The sequence below is a fragment of the Pseudochaenichthys georgianus genome, chromosome 24 (genome assembly GCF_902827115.2).
Source record: "Pseudochaenichthys georgianus chromosome 24, fPseGeo1.2, whole genome shotgun sequence".
In the NCBI taxonomy this organism is placed as follows: Eukaryota; Metazoa; Chordata; class Actinopteri; order Perciformes; family Channichthyidae; genus Pseudochaenichthys; species Pseudochaenichthys georgianus.
The window spans coordinates 16,772,665-16,793,623 of NC_047526.1; the positions used below are offsets into that span (position 1 = coordinate 16,772,665).

General features: G+C 41.0%; 1 long non-coding RNA gene across 1 annotated transcript; it reads right to left on the minus strand.

The window, feature by feature from the left end:
• Nucleotides 1-13,413: 13,413 nt before the first annotated feature.
• LOC117439701 (uncharacterized) lies at nt 13,414-14,728 on the minus strand. Its single transcript, XR_004551181.2, has 3 exons — nt 14,668-14,728; nt 13,794-13,859; nt 13,414-13,502 (listed from the first exon to the last, which is right to left on the minus strand). It is a non-coding gene; the product is annotated as an uncharacterized lncRNA (long non-coding RNA).
• Nucleotides 14,729-20,959: the final 6,231 nt, after the last annotated feature.

Sequence of the window (20,959 nt, forward strand, 5' to 3'; positions counted from 1 at the left end):
CGTAAGCCGTGGCGTTCGGGGTTTAGTTTTATTATGAGGCCCATGTTGAGCGGGTGCTTTACGAGGACATTTTCCTCCGTAATCTGACTCCGCTCGGTGGGCTTTATAGATAAAACCCTTCTTTCTAGGAGAGAGAGAACCTTTCTCTCCAGAATGTGGGTTGACTCTCACTGGGTTTGTGAAAACAGATAAATTATAACTGTTTTGAGAAGCCCAGGCAGACATCGTGAGTATCTCCTGCTGTATGCTCCTTAGAGCCAGCTGGGATGTCGCTCCGACCGGCACTGCGCATGTGCGTGACGGAGGTGCCTTTACAGCTCCAGCCGGTACTGCGCATGTGTGTGCCGGTGGTGCCCTCACGGCTCCAGTCGGCACTGCGCCTGCGCGTGCCGGTGGTGCCCTTAAAGCCCCGGCCGGCACTGCGCATGTGTGTGGCGGTGGCTTCACGGACCCGTCAATAATCCGTCCTTTGAGAGATGCCGTAGCTGCTCTTGAAAGGGGAAGGATTGACGGGCCGTTCTTTACAGCTCTAGCCGGCACTGCGTACGCACGTGGCGGTAGTGCCCTTAAAGCCCCAACCGGCACTGCGCATGCGCGTGGCGGTGGTGCCTTCACAGACCCGTTTATTATCCGCCTTTTGAGAGAGGCCGTAGCTGCTCTCAGAAGGGGATTTATGGTTAACCGACTGTTTATTGTCTTTCTTTTAATTTTTTTTTTTAGCTGCGCCCTTGGCCGGAGCCTGGATGCGTCAGCGGAAAATGGTTTATTCAGACAGAAAGATGTAACATGTGTTTTATGCGGACTTGAGGATGACGTTGAGGCATCTCTCGAGGCTGCGGGAACACATTCACGGAGGGGAGAAGGAGGGGCTGTCACGCCGCTCGCTTCTTCTTCCTCGACTGCTGGCCGAAATTCTGGGTTGGCTGAGCCTGAGCTGCAGCCAGAACCGGAGATTTTCTCGGCCAACTTGCCCTCGTCTCCAGCCTGGGCTGTGGACTCGGGATGGGCTGCGACCTCTGCGTCTTCGGTGTTTTAAACCGAGCAGAGTTCGAGGCAGCTTGGGTGTCGTGAGTATCTCCTGCTGCATGCTCCTTAGAGCCAGCTGAGATGTCACGCTTACAGCTCCAGCCGGCACTGCGCGTGGCGGTGGTGCCTTCACAGACCCGTCAATAATCCGCCTTTTGAGAGATGCCGTTGCTGCTCTCAAAAGGGGAGAAAATTGGTTTTATTGATTTTCTATTCATTTTTCTGAGCTGCGCCCTCGGCGGCAAATGTTTAATGACAGAGGAATCAACCAACGTGTGACATGTGTTTGTGCGGACTTGAGGATGGCGTTTAGGCATCTCTCGAGGCGGCGGGAACACATTCACGGAGGGGAGAAGGAGGGGCTGTCACGCCGCTCGCTTCTTCTTCCTCGACTGCTGGCCGAAATTCTGGGTTGGCTGAGCCTGAGCTGCAGCCGGAACCGGAGATTTTCTCGGCCAACTTGTCTAGTCTGGCCGCAACGCGCTGACACACGGCTTGTAGGTCCATACTGAGACAAGGCGAAGCTGGTGTGCTATCGCCGAAAGAGCAGCCATCGCTCCCGGCTTTGCAGCCTGAGCTGGTGACACGAAGACGTCGTCTTCTTGCTCATCCGAGTCAGACAGGAGGAACTGAGAGGTGTACTCTTCGTCCTCCATGTAGTCTAACTCCAGGACATCTTCCGCGGGTGAAACCATGGTGAGGTCCAGTCGGGAGCCCCAGCTTGGTATAGCGTGGGGCCCCGTTCCCGCGTTTCTTGCCGCCACCGGATCTCGGCCTGATATGGCGCGGGATTCCGGTTCTGCGGGTGCCGCTGTCGGTGAGCCCCAGACCGCAGTGAGGGGCTCCATCTCTGCGGCAGACGTCCCCGTGTCTTGATTGCCGGTCGGCGGATCAGTGGACATGAGGGGGTCCCGTCCCGACAGGTTAACTTGTTGCGCTAACCTTCGGTGGAGGCTCTTCACGGTGAGGTGGGCACAATGTCCGCACAAGCCGGGGTTGTCGATGGCCTCCTGGGCGTGTTCCAGCCCGAGGCAGGACGAACAGATCTGGTGTGAGTCTGTGCCTGACACTTTCAACCCGCAACCGCAGCGCCGAGCCTCCGAGTTCCTGACTCCTCTGGTGTGAGGGGGAGAGGCATCCATCTCGTTCGCCGTGAAGCGTGGAGAGGGTCCGCTCATGACAGGTACGTTTCGAGAAAAAAATGTTTACAGATCCGTCTTTAATCCGGGGGAAAAAAGGACAGCGTGGGTCTTTTTCTCTCAAGGATATTACCTGGTATGGTAATATTCCTGTAATCCTTTTCTCCTCCGTGGAAGAGAGAAGAAAAAAGTGTCCTCGCTACCGTGGTGTCGGTAGTGAGGGAAAAAACACAAGTTATCAACTGGTGTGTTGCTAACTTGAAGTCAAAACCTTACCTTACTCCAGAGGAAGAACGGCGAGGTTGACTATAATACTCTTCTGTGAGAGAATCGGGTAGCCGGCTAACGCCCGTCGACCGAAAATTAGCTTTGGGTTCAGTCTGTGGACTGTTAAGCTAGCCCGGCTACCGTTCGAGATGTGCTCTGAAGCGAGAAGAGGTGTTTGAATGACGCATGCGTCGTGGCGCAGGCTACTTATAGGGGGTGATGTCCCCTGACGTTGACGTCAAGAATCACCGGCCAATCAGGATTGGCGTAATGAGATTGATGCTTCTGTTTGCTCCGCGATGAGGCGCATCCCATAGTGAGACATCGAACGGAGTGTTATGAATGAGAACTGCTGTCTGCCATCTCAACTCAAATTGTTTCACCGATATAGAGCCTTTGATGGAGCCTGAAGTGTTTCACAAAAAATAGGAAAAAAGTAGAAAATTGAAAACCAATAAGACTGTATAGTAAACAAATCAGTAGAGTTTGTGACTCCAGAGTCAGTGAGTTCCCTTATTTGAAATGGCTGACTTTGACTCTTGCCTATCTGCCTATTTGACCTTTGCCCCCAGAGAGGGTTTTTATATTTAAGTATAAATGCCTCATTGCTCAAGACTCTAGAGAAATGGAAACCAAAGTTAAACTATTTTCTGTTTTAATTTGAAGATCCCATTGCCATCATTTATTCAATAATATTGACAAAACTGTATCCACTATAACTCATACTGGACCCAGATGATACACATTTTTTATCTACATGCCACATCCATTTGACCCAAGGGAACCTACAAGCAGGAATACCTCTCACAACAGGTTGTAAACCCAGGGCCGGCCCTTGGCATAGGCAGTATAGGCGAATGCTAAGGGTGCATCAATCAATGGGGGGCGGCGAAAATTGAAAAAGAAAAAAAAGAATTAGAAATACAAACAAAATATTTCTTTTTTTATTTCATAACATCACAATTTCCCGATTTTGGATCAACAAAGTACATCTTATTATCTTATACTAACAGAACCCCCACCAAATCAAGTTGAACTGCCCCAGCCCCAGTAAAAACCAGAGGTTTATGTGAAATAGTTCTTTTTTTTAAATAATGGTTTTAGTGTGCAATTATAGGTTTTAATTTTGTATTTGTGTTAATTTAAAAATAAATCAAACTCCCAAAAAACATATACAGCTTTTATTAATATTGGAATTTACTGTGTAAGCGGCCGCGGGGGGAGAGCTTTAGAGAGCTCTCTCCTGAAAGACTGAGAGGCTCTGATAACCTCAGCTCAGTGAGGTAAAGGCACACATTTATATGATCATTATAGTTATAAACAAATAAGAGAATAGATTTTCATCTATTCTCTTATAGTATAAAATACTATATGACAGTAAAAAAAAGGTCTTATTAATAAACAAGAATACAGTTTAAAAGGGGAGTGATTTGTAAAATATCCATAAAGAAATAGAAAATCTGTTTACAGTTCTGTTTCATATGGGTGTTGAGAGATGTATCCATAGATCTCTTAATGTTGCTCTTAAAGTGCACCAGATTGATGCTTTTAACTTCAATATTAAAAAAAAAATCTTCCCGGGGGAGCATGCGCCCGGACCCCCCGAGAGGAGGTTAGGTCCACCCCCCACTTAAATAATGTTCATATGGATAGGAAACTAAATACATTTGCACACATCTTGTGTCCATATCTTTCTGTTTTGGTGGTCATGCCACAACCGTGCACGTGCATGCATGCGCGAGTCATGAGTGTCTGCATGGGGGGTGGCACCAGCTAAAATCTTGCCTAGGGCAGCAAATTGTGTGTAAACCTTTATGGGAATCCACCATGTGTTACAAGTGCCATAAAGATATTTATATGTGGAAAAACACACATAAATATATCATGGGAATATATTCAGCTGGCAAACGAGGCCTGTCTTTTCTGGGTGTAAAATATCTGTTGCTGAATTAAAAAAATAAGATTTTGACTATTATTTGTGAAAATAACCTACTCAGCAACTGTCACAGTTTTCAATTGTGAAATAATTGTTCATGCAATTAGTAGGTACTGCGTGGTTGGCAAAAACCCAACGTTGCAGTTACGGATTAGCATTTAATATTAGCAGGGGCTTTGTTGTTATAATTATTCAATTTGCTTAAAGGTGGGGTAGGTAAGTTTGAGAAACCGGCTCGAGATACACTTTTTGTTATATTCCATGGAATGCTCTTAACATCCCGATAGCAATGAATATCTTAAGTGCTTTGACAACAAATCTATAAAAAAATGTCATCTGTGGAAGCCGTAGTACTGTAAAAAGCACGACCAATCATTTCAGCCGGCCAGGCTAAAGTAACTGGATGGCCTACCTGCCTGTCAGCCTTTCATCTGTGCACAAACTTATCTCGTGCCCTCATTGGTCATGTGCGCGTTCGTGTGTGTTGGAGGAGGGGCTCTGTAAGGAAGTGGCAGATTTCTTCCGGCTGTGTATTTTCAAATTCTAGCCACTTGAGCTGGTTTCTCCAAAATGACCTACCCCACCTTTAATGCACCTCGTGTTATGTAATCCTAAAAGCAACTTGAAAAGGATTAACATAATGTCCGATTTGTATTCAGCTTTAACATCAAAATCAGGATCTGAGGTAATCTTTCAGTTTAGTTGTGATAAAATGGCTTCTTCCCCTAAAGTTGTCGACAAACATTTCAGGGCGCTCCCCAGATATTGCAGCGTGTCCTGCTTTTGTCACTTCAAAAGCCTTTCAGTCTGCTTCCTCCCTCTGACCTTTGTATGAGTGTTTGCCCCTTTCTTTTATGATTTTTCTGTCTGTCTTTGATGTCAAATATTAAGTTCGAACCAAAAAATCTGAATTTTGGGAGGTTTCATTTTACAAACTGGAGGGTTAATAATATCCTGTCATGCCCTGGTTTGAGAGACTATTCTGAGTTTAACTGTATTCAATTTAAATCAATATAACTATTCTTCCTTTTTTACTCGCAATTACTCTAGCCGACACATTATTAGTCTTTTGTTTAACATAGTTGCCCACCATGATGCTCTCTGGCTCAACAATGAGCGAAGTTTCAATCACTGCTTGCAGATTAAACTGTCTACCTTAAACTAGCACAGCTGATCAAATATGTTGGCTCAAAAACACATCATAGTGTATTGTTTAGCTGTAAATTAAGAACGATCATAAGATACAACTTGAAACTAAGTGAAAAAATGATGCTCCTCCTGGCCATAAGACTACTTAACACCTGATCTCTGTTTAGTGCCTCCTGAACCTAAAGCATTCATCTTTTGATTTATCTTGATATGTATTACTACAATACAATAAACATACAATATTCAATTTCACATTATGTTCTTGTCTATTGCATTGCTTGGTCACTTATTTAGCTTATTGTATTGATTTATTTTCTGACATGTATATATAATTTCACTTCATCTGCATTACTTACACATTGTTAACAACATAATCCGCACTATTTTATTCTACTCTTCTTACTGCACTGTTTTTTGCAGTAAGATAGCTATCGCGTGAAGGGTCTGCTTTATGCGCTCCGCACAACGAGGCTCCAGCGAACAGTTCATAAGCGTGCTCACTAGCGCACCTCCCCCCCCCCCCGTTTATAAAGTCAAGTAGTACCCCTCAAAAGGTCCGGTTTATTTCATTTTAAGGATGTGCACCAAGCAACATCTCCGGGTGCTCCTTTGAGAACCAGGGCAAAAAAGTTATGTGCACCCCTGCTTATATCTGTGTATTCTACCATGAATTTTCTCTACAAGGGTGCATGTTTATTAACTGGAGCTTCAATTCTCTGCAATGTATGGTTTTTGTGTCATTCTTCTCTAATCAGCCTTGGGTTGGTGCATTCCTAACGGACAACTGTAGGCCTGTTGCTGGCAGAGGGCTAAGTGCAAAATGAGGGCTAGTATGTTCAAGTCCGGCAGTTAGACAAACAGGCATATTGAGCAACGCATCAGAGGTTGAATCAGGTCAGCGAGACAAAGGCTCATTGAGCGAAACTAATGCAAACGGGACTAACCCCCACAAACAAACTTATTTAATCAAAGTCAATCAACGTTGCTATTTGTGTGTGGCTTGGCCCAAACAGAATGACGGTGACAATTAGGAATAATAAGGCCCCTTCATTTGTTCTCACATCCCTACACGGGCAAAACTGAAAGATACTGATGGCTGAATGTCTCACACTAAATGACAGTTGCGTTTCACAGAGTTTGAATTGCCCCAGTGAGATGATAGTGAACTGTTCATGAACTTGTCATGAAATGTTCATGAAATATTAGTGAACCATATTCATGAACAGCTCATAAACAGCTCATAAACAGCTCATAACAAAGTTGATGAACTGTTCATGAAAGTGCCATGAACATTAAATGGCACTAGGGCAGTTCATGAACTACTCATGAAACTCCTGTGCTGGAATGGTTCATGAACAATTCATGGAATATGGTTTTAGGCAGGTTCATGAACAATTCATGAAATGGAGTTTTCAGTGAGTGTGTTGGGATATTCAGTTTTCAACCAAGAACATTGCAAGAATTGTTCATGAACATATCAAGAACTGTTCATAACAACTTCATGAACCATTCATGAACAGTTCATACCCAGTCACTGAATATAATTCAATGGCTGGCTATGAACTGTTCATGAACTGTTCATGAACCATTGACTGTGGGTCAATTGGCAACCATAGAAAACAACAATTATGTCAATCACAATAGAACTTTACTCAAATTAACAAACAAACAAACATACATGTATACAGGTGGAGCACTACAATTAATCCTATCACTATTTGAAGCAGTTCTTGACACTCAGCTGCACAAAAAATGTTGTTACGGGTCCCAAAAGCTTGGGTACCACAGCAACAATAAATGATTTCTGTAGAAAACAGAAAAGTGCAGCAGCAATAATTATACGCAGGATCCGGTTGATCGTCTGGAATGCTTCTTATTCAAGTACACAGTTACATTCAAATAGCTGAACTTTACAAACATCACATTTCTCCATTTAAGTTATCTGTCTGTCACAGTCAATTACTGTATCTCAAGGAGAAATTCAACATAGTCAATATAAATTATTACATTACATTGCATTTAGCTGACGCTTTTATCCAAAGCGACTTACAATAAGTGCGTTCGACCAACAAAATACAAACTTGAAGAAAACAGAATCATATAAGTACATCAGGTTTCATAGAGCAAAAACATTCCAAGTGCTACTCAACTGGCTTTAGGTAAGCCAGTCCATAAGTGCTTTGTTAATAGTTCTATCGCTCGAAGTGGAGTCGAAAGAGATGAGTTTTCAGTCTGCGCCGGAAGGTGTGTAAGCTTTCTGCTGTCCTGATGTCAATGGGGAGCTCATTCCACCATTTTGGAGCCAGGATAGCAAACCCACTTGTTTTTGCTGATGGGAACTTGGGTCCCCTTCGCAGCGAGGGTGCAGCGAGCCGTTTGGTTGATGCAGAGCGGAGTGCACGTGCTGGGGTGTACGGTTTAACCATGTCCTGGATGTAGGAAGGGCCAGATCCATTCGCAGCATGGTACGCAAGTACCATTGTCTTGAAGTGGATTCGAGCAGTTACCAGAAGCCAGTGGAGGGAGCGGAGGCGTGGTGTGGGAGAATTTAGGAAGGTTGAAGACCAGACGAGCCGCTGCATTCTGGATGAGCTGCAGAGGTCGGATGGCACATGCAGGTAGACCAGCCAGGAGGGAGTTGCAGTAGTTTAGGCGTGAGATGATGAGAGCCTGGACCAGAACCTGCGTCGCTTTCTGGATCAGCTGGGGACGCATCCTCCTGATGTTGTAAAGCGTGTATCTGCAGCAGCGGGTTGTAGCAGCTATGTTTGCAGTGAAGGACAGGTTGTTATCTATAAACACATAACGCTATCAAATAATACTTTCTATCAATATATCTATCTTTACCAAATATAACATATTATGGAGATCACAAAAATACACTGTCAATGTTAATAAACAAAAAACAAGGCAATGTGCCTGCAAGACTGCACCCAGGTAAACAAAACATATTACCCGTGCGCAGCAGCTAACATGCCTGCGAGCCTTCGCTCAGGTCACATTTACCCAGGTGCGGCTGAAGCCCGCGAAAATGGCATCTATTGTTGCCGACAGTTTAGTATTTTTAAAATACTGTTACTATGTCAAACATGGTCAAAACCTTCTGACACACTCTCCTAAACATCTCCAACATCATATCTAATTCACACAAGTTAACATCGATCATTTTCATTATGTACTGACCTGTAGAAAACAGAAAAGTGGAGCAGCAATAATTATACACAGGATCCGGTTGATCGTCTGGATCATAGATATATATAAACACTAGATGGCTCATGGGAGATTTTCCAGCGTAGCTGACTGGCCGCCATCTTGCTACAGTCAACAGTTACTCTGATTCGCGTTATGGTAGCTGTTGTAAGGTGAGTGATCTGCACAAAAATACTCTTAACTCGCTGAAATCTTGACTGATTTACAAACGGTTTGGTTTATTATAAACATTATTAGCATGGCTATGATACAGGATGCTTGGACATGTTGAAATTGCAGCTTTTCTTTGTGTATGTGGTTGTATTTATTAGCTGGCTAATAACAAGAGGCTGTCAGTGAGACCTAGTATTACAAAGTTCACCCAGCAACTTTACACCAGTGGGAGAGGCAGAACTGCTCTTTCTTTTCAACATAACTTAAGTTACACATGATTTCTTCCAAGTGGTTTGGCTTGTTAAAAACATCTTGCATTATGATACAGGAATTTGCTGGCTTTGTGTTTACAGAAGTACCTGACTATGCCGGACCTTTGTGCAGCCTACGGATGCTCCAATCGCCGCTGTCTGCAAACAAGAACCCGTGGGATCACCACATATGTTTATGTTTGCTCAGTCTAATAAACCCATAACATGGTTGTGAAAGAATACCAAAGCTGAGGCTGGACGATGATTGATTGTTAGTGTGCCATGTGTCACTGTGTGTCTTATTGGTTTTGTGGTATACTGTATTTTATTGTATTGTGTGCAAGACACATTTAAAACAAATAACCTTGAACCTTGAAGCCCCATCTCTCCCCACCTGCTCCTGCTTCCTACATCCCCTCCACACCACACCAAGTTGTTCTTCTTAATAATAATAATACATTTATGTTGGGGGGCCGCCTTTCATAACACCCAAGGACACCTTACAGGGGCATAGGGGCAATATAGGGAACAATTTAAACAGTGGATTTTGTGATATATCAGCCGGGATGAGTCAAGACAAACCACAAATGGACTACAGAAGGACATATGGTACAGTTTATATTATTCTTGGTCTTTTTCAATAACATATTTCAAAGGTTCTGGATTTGTTTACAAATCTAGAAACTAAATACAAAACTAGGATGATATGAAGATCTCATGTCAAAAATAATTGTGATAAATTAGACAGAACTTGCCTGTCTGTGAGCACATTTTATGTTGGTTTGGTTCTTCTGATAAAGGTGTGAATATCTAAATAATATACCAACATATGCTATTGTCATTAGTTGTGTCCCTGTTCTTCAAGCTAAGGCATTGCTCAATTAACAACTCTTGGTTTACAGAGTGGTAACATGAGACCGATTTTTATATATAAAATATAAATGTATTTTAATTTTATAATTTATTTATAATTTATTTTAAATATTGACAATATAATAAAATAAATGGAAATATATACACCGGCAAATATTTAATATAAATACCTTGTGTGTGTGTATAGCTATTGCTTTATCTGATTAATGTTATTTTCATATGAAAGTCCATGATTATAAGTATGCAGTATCATAACTACATCTTTGATGTTTATAAAAAACCAAACCGTTTGAAAATTGAGCAAGCTATGGTTATTTAAATAGTAAACCATAATGTTATGAATGAGAGCACTGCCTGTAGCAAGATGGCGGCCAAGTGGCAACGTTGGTCTCCATAGAGAGGCGAAGTCACGCCCATCTACTTCCGGCCCATGGGACCCCGGAAGCGAAAAATTAACATTGAATTCAATGGAGAGAGAACACGTATCTTTTGATCCCGTTTGAATTGTGCCACGAACTACACATATGATGTTTGTCAATCTTAAACAATAAGTTCCATGTCAAAAAAGTCACATTTTGTCGTAAAACTGTTGAAATATAAGACTATGAAAAATACGCGACTACAAAGACTACAAATCCCATTCTGGCTCGCGTAAGTGATGTCACAGGCGATAATGCTCCAAGTGGTTGCGACTCGTAATTAAAGCGAAGAAGAAGAAGATCTCATAACTGATTTATTCCCTCCAATAAATAAGAGATTGCTAAAAATAAATTCACTTTTACAAGATGCCTGTGTGCTTTGTACCAGGTTGTAATCACATAAGTGATCATACCACTTGCTCGTTCTATCGCTTCCCGTCTGATGAAAGGACCAGGAGTCGCCGGATCAGACATCTCAGGTAATACACATGTTGTGCATGGAACACAGTCAAGCTAGCTACCTAGCTAGTAGCGACGAGTAGCGAGCACGTTAGTTAGCATTACATTACTTTAGTGATGGTAGCCTTACCATGACATTATTATTTTATTACATGAAGTAAACTAAAGCAAACAAATATTGTTCTAAACTGTATTAAAGTAAACAGGTATTATCTTGAACTGTATTGAAGTGAACATGTATTATTTGGGACTGTTTTAAAGTAATCCTATATATATAAACCTTCTTACATACACTTTCCCAGACACCCTGACACACACACACACACACACACACACACACACACACACACACACACACACACACACACACACACACACACACACACACACACACACACACACACACACACACACACACAACACTCCCTGACCAAGATATCAACACACACACACATACACTTTCCCAGACACCCTGACACACACAATACACTCCCTGACCAAGATAACACACACACACACACACACACACACACACACACACACACACACACACACACACACACCACACACACACACACACACACACACACACACACACACACACACACACACACACACACACACACACACATACGTGTTTAAAGGACATATCAGGACTTGTGAAAAATGGGGACATGCCTTTCCAAAGGTCCTAGGGACCTGGGAATAAAAGTGATTAATATCCATTTTTCCTGGATGACATCCATCTATTGATATTTTGTCTAATGCTATATTTTTCGGAGACCTGATTTTAATACTACTTATGAGGACATGAACAGGTTTATGTGACATATGAGCCCCTTAGCAACACACACTGATATTTCATGTTTATATGAATTGTGACCCCATAGATACACACTACATTTTCAAGTTTAAGGGACTTATGGAGACCCAGTAATACACAAAATAGAGTCTGTATTTGCAACTTTGCCTTTATTACTTATGTTTGAAATATCTGCATAAAACATTAAAAAACTAAAACTTCAACGTTAAATAATTAGTCATGTTCGCCAGTCAGGTAACCTCTGACACGAAAAGTCTAATCATATGAACTTGTTGATACAACATATTAAAACTGAGCAGTCCAGAAACATAAAAAAGCTAAGTTAAAAAGGTATATAGCATTTAATTGTGGTCAGTTTACTCTTAAAGTCTTATAAATAAACGCTTATGTGAAAAAAGGATGAAACACTTTATTTGTTTCTACATTTAATGAATTCCTGGCAAAATATATAAATTGAAGTATAAACCAGAATAGGAGAAAATAGGAAATTCCTTTACCTAACAATAAGGATATTATGCTTGATTCATGTTGCAATAAGATGGAACCGTGGTGACAGGCGCTGCCTTTGATTAAATAATTGTTAGTCAACTAAAAGTCACAGGATTATGTCAACTATCCAAAATGTAGTGCTTTTTAACTACAAAACATGTCTGAGTATTATTGTTGCCAGAGTTGGGTTCATAATTTCCCTGTTATGAGAAAGACTAATCGCAACAACTTAAAAACATTGTTTGTTGACTTAGAACCTAACAACCAATTATTTGGTCATATAAATTGTAAAATAACCTTTTATTACACCCAGAATAGACCACCCACAACCCAGAAACGTTAACCCCTATCCTCCACTGTTTGAGACAGTGAAGTAGATATGGCATGTTTGAAAGGAATGAGCAACTTTCTCTTTAGTGTTTTTCTTGTAAAAAGCACGTAATTAACTTTTTATTAAAACTTCCAGCTTCTACGAAACATGACAAGTGTACACTATGTTTAGTTAACCAGTCTAAATAAGGTACAACGTTTAATATAGTTTACCAAAGTTACCATAAATGAAGCATGTTACAAGTAGCCCCCACTCCGAATTCTTTCTTAATAGTTGGAAGACCACATCAAACAACTTGTGGGCAAGAACAAATCAATGGTGACAACTTGGGAAATAATGATGGAATAAACCATCTTAGTACTAGTTATATTATTTGTTGAGACAGAACATAGTCAAACCTTATTTATGAAAGACATGATGGCATAACTGTAAATAATCGTCAAAAACACATTTTCTGTTGGCTGAAAGTGACCACGAGAGGGGGGTTGGAAAACACTTTAAATTCCTCATGGATGCATCTCAACATATTAACATTTGGCAGCTACAGTCAAGCTTATGTGACATGCTTGTACAAGAACAAAACTAATTAAATAATTCAAGGAAAACAAGATAATATCAAAACCAAGCCTAGTACACACATTAACACAAGAGGTCTGAGGTTAGGCTGATTATTAAATCCCTACCAATAAAACTGCAGGGAATGAAAAAACAAATATTATTTTTAAACTAAAATTGTACCTCAGAAGAAGTTGGCATGTTCTAGTCCTATGTATTCATCTTCCTTTTGAATGCCATGATTCTGTTGTGAATGTAATATGTGATGGCAACCCAGTCCCTGTCTTTCAGAGCTACTGGCTCTGCCTTGAGACAGGAGTCAGTCCTTTTTACCTGGTACTCTGCATCTTGTTATGAAAGGATACAAATGCCGCTCAATAGCCTTCACTTCGTCACCTGTCCACTTGCTTTCATCTTCCCAGCTGTCATAAATGGAAACAAGACACAATGTATTTGTGAAATTGCTCTGTTAAAGTGAAAAATGGGGGATATGATAGAAAAAAGTATAGTTTGTAGTTAAATGATAGCATCATCAAATGTGTGTGAATGATGGCCTCTGTGATCAGTGTATGAATGTTAAAAATGTTGGCATACATTTGCTTGTACTGTAAAACACAGTAGTTGTACAACAAACTAGAAATGTCTTTGAGAAATCCAGTTAAGATCAATTCATTTTTCTAATAGAGTAATGTAAATACAAAATGCTTATTTACCTTGCATTCCATTGGAGCACTTTGAGGAAGCTTTGTTGAAGTGAAGTGTTGTGTTCTTCTGTGAATCTGAAAGGATAAATTAGAATATAATGCATGATAAAAGCACATACTGCCATTCCTTCGAAAGCAAGACTTAATAATTGTTTTCACCATAAGTATATTTACATCAAATATTGTGTTATTTGGGTTCCAATATAGAAATAGTTTGAACTGTACAATATCTGCTACCCAAAAATATGAGGACTATCTAACACACACACTCTACACTCGTTGGGTTGTACCATATGGGGACGTTCTCTGAAAAACATCATGACTACACAACCTAAAGACGATATCTGCTACCCAAAAATATGAGGACGATGTAACACACACACTCTACACTCGTTGGGTTGTGCCATATGGGGACGTTCTCTGAAACACATCAAGACTACACAACCTACAACAAAATGAGGACATGACGCCTGAAGTTACATAAAGTCAGTGTTCCTGACTTCTGAGGTGTGCTGTTGTTGTTAAAGAAAACTGAAACCCCATAGTAATAAGTATTGATCTACATCCCTATTAATTAAATCATGTAAACTGATACACATTAGGTTAAATTGGAAAATACATTTGCAAAAGGAGAAACAACACAGAATTTAGGGGCAATAAAGATCATTTTCATGTTATAAGAGGTAGATTCTGCCATCAATTGGTAGGGTATATCTTTCTACTATGCTATTTAGAAACAAGTAACAGTTATATTGAGATTCTGCAATTATTAAACGATATATTAATTGTAATGAGGTAAACAGGCATTTTATGTAGGCATTGGACTTGATTGACACATGAATGTACCTTGTATAGAAATAGTCTACAGTACATGTTTAATTACCTGTTGGAGGGATGAGGTGGATCTCTGGCTCGCTTCAGAGTCAGCTAAAGGCTGAGCCGTGATCATGTCACTCTGTTTCTGCAATTTAAAATACAACAATAACGTGTCAGAAATCCATTGACTTTTCACGTAGGGGACACAGATTTTAGTAAAAACAATTCACATGAGGATCTGGGCTTGTAACTCAAGACTCTATAGAAATAGCTTTAACTGTACAATATCTGCTACTCAACAATATGAGGACGATGAAACACACACACTCTACACTCGTTGGGTTGCACCAAATGGGGACGTCCACCAAAACACATCATGACTACACAACCTAAAGACGATAACTACTACCCAACAAGATGAGGATGATGTAACACACACACTCTACACTCGTTGGGTTGTACCATATGGGGACGTTCTCTGAAACACATCAAGACTACACAACCTACAGACGATATCTACACCCAACAATATGAGGACGATGTAACACACACACTCTACACTCGTTGGGTCGTACCATATGGGGATGTCCACCAAAACACATCATGACTACGCAACCTAAAGACGATATCTGCTACCCAACAATATGAGGATGATATAATACACACACTCTACACTCGTTGGGTTGTACCATATGGGGACGTTCTCTGAAACACATCAAGACTACACAACCTAAAGACGATATCTACACCCAACAATATGAGGATGATGTAACACACACACTCTACACTCGTTGGGTTGTACCATATGGGGACGGTCTCTGAAACACATCAAGACTACACAACCTAAAACAAAATGAGGACATGACGACTGAAGTTACATAAAGTCAGTGTTCCTGACTTCTGATGTGTGCTGTTGTCGTTACAAAAAACTGAAACCCCATAGTAATAAGTATTGATCTACATCCCTATTAATTAAATCATGTAAACTGATACACATTAGGTTAAATTGGAAAATACATTTGCAAAAGGAGAAACAACACAGAATTTAGGGGCAATAAAGATCATTTTCATGTTATAAGAGGTAGATTCTGCCATCAATTGGTAGGGTATATCTTTCTACTATGCTATTTAGAAACAAGTAACAGATATATTGAGATTCTGCAATTATTAAACGATATATTAATTGTAATGAGGTAAACAGGCATTTTATGTAGGCATTGGACTTGATTGACACATGAATGTACCTTGTATAGAAATAGTCTACAGTACATGTTTAATTACCTGTTGGAGGGATGAGGTGGATCTCTGGCTCGCTTCAGAGTCAGCTAAAGGCTGAGCCGTGATCATGTCACTCTGTTTCTGCAATTTAAAATACAACAATAACGTGTCAGAAATCCATTGACTTTTCACGTAGGGGACACAGATTTTAGTAAAAACAATTCACATGAGGATCTGGGCTTGTAACTCAAGACTCTATAGAAATAGCTTTGAACTGTACAATATCTGCTACTCAACAATATGAGGACCGATGAAACACACACACTCTACACTCGTTGGGTTGTACCAAATGGGGACATCCACCAAAACACATCATGACTACGCAACCTAAAGACGATATCTGCTACCCAACAATATGAGGACGATGTAACACACACACTCTACACTCGTTGGGTTGTACCATATGGGGACGTTCTCTGAAACACATCAAGACTACACAACCTACAGACGATATCTACACCCAACAATATGAGGACGATGTAACACACACACTCTACACTCGTTGGGTCGTACCATATGGGGACGTCCACCAAAACACATCATGACTACGCAACCTAAAGACGATATCTGCTACCCAACAATATGAGGACGATGTAAACACACACACTCTACACTCGTTGGGTTGTACCATATGGGGACGTTCTCTGAAACACATCAAGACTACACAACCTAAAGACGATATCTACACCCAACAATATGAGGATGATGTAACACACACACTCTACACTCGTTGGGTTGTACCATATGGGGACGGTCTCTGAAACACATCAAGACTACACAACCTAAAACAAAATGAGGACATGACGACTGAAGTTACATAAAGTCAGTGTTCCTGACTTCTGATGTGTGCTGTTGTCGTTACAAAAAACTGAAACCCCATAGTAATAAGTATTGATCTACATTCCCTATTAATTAAATCATGTAAACTGATACACATTAGGCTTAAATTGGAAAATACATTTGCAAAAGGAGAAAAAACACAGAATTTAGGGGCAATAAAGATCATTTTCATGTTATAAGAGGTAGATTCTGCCATCAATTGGTAGGGTATATCTTTCTACAATGCTATTTAGAAACAAGTAACAGATATATTGAGATTCTGCAATTATTAAACGATATATTAATTGTAATGAGGTAAACAGGCATTTTATGTAGGCATTGGACTTGATTGACACATGAATGTACCTTGTATAGAAATAGTCTACAGTACATGTTTAATTACCTGTTGGAGGGATGAGGTGGATCTCTGGCTCGCTTCAGAGTCAGCTAAAGGCTGAGCCGTGATCATGTCACTCTGTTTCTGCAATTTAAAATACAACAATAACGTGTCAGAAATCCATTGACTTTTCACGTAGGGGACACAGATTTTAGTAAAAACAATTCACATGAGGATCTGGGCTTGTAACTCAAGACTCTATAGAAATAGTTTGAACTGTACAATATCTGCTACTCAACAATATGAGGACCATGAAACACACACACTCTACACTCGTTGGGTTGTACCAAATGGGGACATCCACCAAAACACATCATGACTACGCAACCTAAAGACGATATCTGCTACCCAACAATATGAGGACGATGTAACACACACACTATACACTCGTTGGGTTGTACCATATGGGGACGTTCTCTGAAACACATCAAGACTACACAACCTACAGACGATATCTACACCCAACAATATGAGGACGATGTAACACACACACTCTACACTCGTTGGGTCGTACCATATGGGGACATCCACCAAAACACATCATGACTACGCAACCTAAAGACGATATCTGCTACCCAACAATATGAGGACGATGTAACACACACACACTCTACACTCGTTGGGTTGTACCATATGGGGACGTTCTCTGAAACACATCAAGACTACACAACCTAAAGACGATATCTACACCCAACAATATGAGGATGATGTAACACACACACTCTACACTCGTTGGGTTGTGCCATATGGGGACGGTCTCTGAAACACATCAAGACTACACAACTTAAAACAAAATGAGGACATGACGACTGAAGTTACATAAAGTCAGTGTTCCTGACTTCTGAGGTGGGCTGTGCTGTTGTCGTTACAAAAAACTGAAACCCCATAGTAATAAGTATTGATCTACTTCCCTATTAATTAAATCATGTAAACTGATACACATTAGGCTAAATTGGAAAATACATTTGCAAAAGGAGAAAAAAAACAGAATTTAGGGGCAATAAAGATCATTTTCATGTTATAAGAGGTAGATTCTGCCATCAATTGGTAGGGTATATCTTTCTACTATGCTATTTAGAAACAAGTAACAGTTATATTGAGATTCTGCAATTATTAAACGATATATTAATTGTAATGAGGTAAACAGGCATTTTATGTAGGCATTGGACTTGATTGACACATGAATGTACCTTGTATAGAAATAGTCTACAGTACATGGTTAATTACCTGTTGGAGGGATGAGGTGGATCTCTGGCTCGCTTCAGAGTCAGCTAAAGGCTGAGCCGTGATCATGTCACTCTGTTTCTGCAATTTAAAATACAACAATAACGTGTCAGAAATCCATTGACTTTTCACGTAGGGGACACAGATTTTAGTAAAAACAATTCACATGAGGATCTGGGCTTGTAACTCAAGACTCTATAGAAATAGTTTGAACTGTACAATATCTGCTACTCAACAATATGAGGACCATGAAACACACACACTCTACACTCGTTGGGTTGTACCAAATGGGGACATCCACCAAAACACATCATGACTACGCAACCTAAAGACGATATCTGCTACCCAACAATATGAGGACGATGTAACACACACACTCTACACTCGTTGGGTTGTACCGTATGGGGACGTTCTCTGAAACACATCAAGACTACACAACCTACAGACGATATCTACACCCAACAATATGAGGACGATGTAACACACACACTCTACACTCGTTGGGTCGTACCATATGGGGACGTCCACCAAAACACATCATGACTACGCAACCTAAAGACGATATCTGCTACCCAACAATATGAGGACGATGTAACACACACACTCTACACTCGTTGGGTTGTACCATATGGGGACGTTCTCTGAAACACATCAAGACTACACAACCTAAAGACGATATCTACACCCAACAATATGAGGATGATGTAACACACACACTCTACACTCGTTGGGTTGTGCCATATGGGGACGGTCTCTGAAACACATCAAGACTACACAACCTAAAACAAAATGAGGACATGACGACTGAAGTTACATAAAGTCAGTGTTCCTGACTTCTGAGGTGTGCTGTTGTCGTTACAAAAAACTGAAACCCCATAGTAATAAGTATTGATCTACATCCCTATTAATTAAATCATGTAAACTGATACACATTAGGTTAAATTGGGAAGCCGTCTAGTGCCGGCATCGACATTTGTCCCATTGGGATATAACAGCCGTGGGCAATATATTAGGGCCATGGGATGGACTTGGCCATTTCCCGTCACTTGGCAGTCTAAATGAGTACACAAACAGCATATGAGTATGTATGCATGCATTGGACAATAGATGGTGCTCTTCTCATTACTGTGTACTTATACTGCATGGGGGGGTGGCCCAAAGGCAATATGAGGGCCCAATTTCCATATATTACACAGTAACATGAGTATTCACTTACTGTGTACTTATATTTATGGGGGGGGGTGTCCGTCAACCTAATATGGGGTCCTAATTTTTTATTCAGGGTCTTCTAAATAGGGCCCAGATCAGGAATCTGAAATATGGGAACCCTTACCCACCCAGAAATGTTTATTCAATTAAATGTCAAACTTTCTCACAAAATCCTCTCATAAGCTAAGGGTCTGACAGGTTTGTGGTGGGGAGGGGTAGAAAATGAATAAAATTGAAAGAATGTGGTTGGTGCTCCGAAACCTTGAGAGTGTGTTGGGTAACGTGTTTGGAACCCGCTTGCAAAATTTGGGGACCCTGCGACCTTCGACAAGGTCAAAACCGAGGTCAGAGGTCACATTCGCAATGCCGACAGTACCCTCGACGGCGCAAAAAGTACATGCAGATTGATGCCTCCGCTGCTCCTAATGTCAAAGGTTACGGCTTGAAATGTAACAAAACCTTCCCTTAAGGCCTTTTGAGAAGCTGCAGTGCTGCATGCGTGTTTAAAGTACTTTGAAAAGGGCTAAAGAGATAATTTTTTCACAGGGGGCCTCTAAATAGGGCCCAGATCAGGAATCTGAAATATGTGAACCCTAACCCACCAGAACTCTTTTTTCAATAAAATGTCAAATTTTCTCACAAAATCCTGTCTGAAGCTAAGAATCTGACACCCTTGTGGTGAGGGAAGAGGAGGAAATTGAGAAAAATTGAAAAAATGTGGTTGGTGCTCCGAAACTTTGAGAGTGTGTTGCTTAACGTGTGTGGAACCCGCTTGCAAAATGTGGGGACCCTGCGACCTTCGACAAGGTCAAAACTGAGGTCAGAGGTCACATTCGCAATGCCGACAGTACCCTCGACGGTGCAAAGGAAGGTCCGACCGCTTTGAGCTTGCTCTCATTAGAACCGGCTCGAAAAGTACATGTAGATTGATGCCTCTGCTGCTCCTAATGTCAAAGGTTACGGCTTGAAATGTAACAAAGCTCCAAAGGTCAAAGGTCACGCTTCCATGCCGTACGGTACCCTTTACCGCACAAAGGAAGGTCCGACCGCTTTGAGCTTGATGTCATTTTAACCGTCTCGGAGAGCAGATGCAGATGGAAGCCTCTGGTGTAACTAAATGTCAAAGGTTACGGCTTAAAATGTAACAAAACCTTCCGTTAAGGCCTTTTGAGAAGCTGCAGTGCTGCATGAGTGTTTAAAGTACTTTGAAAAGGGCTAAAGAGATAATTTTTTCACAGGGGGGCTCTAAATAGGGCCCAGATCAGGAATCTGAAATATGGGAATCCTAACCCACCCAGAACTTTTTTTTCAATAAAATGTCAAACTTTCTCACATAATGCTGTCTGGAGCTAAGAATCTGACAGGCTTGTGGTGGCAGAGGGGAAGAAAATGAAAAAAATTGAAAAAATGTGGTTGGCGCTCCGAAACTTTG